The sequence below is a fragment of the Colobus angolensis genome, unplaced genomic scaffold (assembly GCF_000951035.1).
Source record: "Colobus angolensis palliatus isolate OR3802 unplaced genomic scaffold, Cang.pa_1.0 Scaffold50, whole genome shotgun sequence".
Classification (NCBI taxonomy): Eukaryota; Metazoa; Chordata; class Mammalia; order Primates; family Cercopithecidae; genus Colobus; species Colobus angolensis.
In genome coordinates this window covers 745,898-747,692 of record NW_012118488.1, presented here as the reverse complement: position 1 = coordinate 747,692, position 1,795 = coordinate 745,898, and positions in this window count along the sequence as shown.

The window sequence follows — 1,795 nt, the reverse complement described above, 5'->3', positions numbered from 1 at the left end:
AAAAGAAAAAAGAAAGAAAAGCAATGCTTTGGAAAATAGTCTGGCAGTTCCTCAAAAGGTTAAACGTAGTTACCATATGACCCGCAATTCTACTCCTGGGTATATACTCCCAAGAGAAATGAAAGCATACATCCATACAAAATATTGCCCATGAATGGTTTTTTATTTTGTTTTGTTTTGAGACAGAGTCTTGCTCTGTCTTCCAGGCTGGTGTACAGTGGTGTGCTCTTGGTTCACTGCAACCTTTGCCTCTGTGGTTCAAGTGATTCTTGTGCCTCAGCCTCCCAAGTAGCTGGGATTACAGGCACACACCATCACACCCGGTTAATTTTTTGTATTTTTAGTAGAGAGGAGGTTTCACCATGTTGGTCAGGCTGGTCTCTAACTCCTGACCTCAAGTGACCTGCCTGCCTTGGCTTCCGAAAGTGCTGGGATTACAGGTGTGAGCCACCACACCTGGCAAAAATCTTGTATGTGAATGTTCATAGTAGCCGTTATTCATACCAGTCAAAACATGGGGGAGGCTGGGCATGGTGCATCATGCCTGTAATCCCTGGACTTTGAGAGGCCAAGGTGGCCAGATCATTTGAGACCAAGAGTTGGGCCAACATCACAAAACCCTAAAAATACAAAAATTACTAAAAATAAAAAATTAGCTGGGTGTGGTGGTGCACATCTGTAATCCCAACTATTCGGGAGGCTGAGAACCCAGGATTCAGAGGCTACAGTGAGCCAAGATTGCACTACTGCACTCCAGCCTGGGCAACAGAGTGAGACTCTCTCTCAAAAAACAGGGCAGGGAATCAAAACATATCAATTACCCAATGATGACTAATGGATAAATAAAGTATGGTATATCCACACAGTGGAATATTGTTTGGCCATGAAAAAGAAGTACTGGGCCGGGCGCGGTGGCTCAAGCCTGTAATCCCAGCTACTTGGGAGGCTGAGGCAGGAGAATCGCTTGAACCCAGGAGGAAGAGGTTGTGGTGAGCCAAGATAGCACCACTGTACTCCAGCCTGGGCAACAAGAGCAAAACCCTGTCTCAGAAAAAAAAAAAAAACTTATTAAATATTTACCTAAATGTATTTTGAATAAAGTTTACTTTAAAAGAAAAGCAGGCTCACTCCTATAGTCCCAGCACTTTGGGAGGCCGAGGTAGGTGGATCACTTGAGCCCAGGAGTTAGAGACCAGCCTGGGCAACGTGGTGGAACCCCGTCTCTCAAAAAGTACAAAAACTAGCGGGACATAGCGGCATGTGCCTGTAGTCCCAGCTACTCAGGGAGCTGAGGTGAGAGATTGCCTGAACCCAGGAGGCAGAGGTTGCAGTGATCCAAGCTCATACGACTGCACTCCAGCCTGAGCAACAGAGAGAGACCCTGTTTCAAAAAATAAAAGAGGGCAGGGCGTGGTGGGTCACGCCTGTAATCCCAGCACTTTGGGAGGCCGAGATGGATGGATCACTTGAGGTCAGGAGTTCAAGACCAGCCTGACAAACATGGCGAAACCCCGTCTCAGTACAAAAAAAATTAGCTGGGCGTAGCGGTGCGTGCCTGTAATCCCAGGTACTTGGGGTGCTGAGGCAGGAGAATCGGTGTGCGCCTGTAATCCCAGGTACTTGGGAGGCTAGGCGGGAGAATCGTTTGAACACAGGAGGCAGAGGTTGCAGTGAGCTGAGATTGCACCACTGTACTCCAGCCTGGGTGACAGAGCCAGACTCCACCTAAAAATAAATAAATAAATAAATAAATTAATTAATTAATTAAAATAAAATAAAGAAAAGCAAGCGGGGC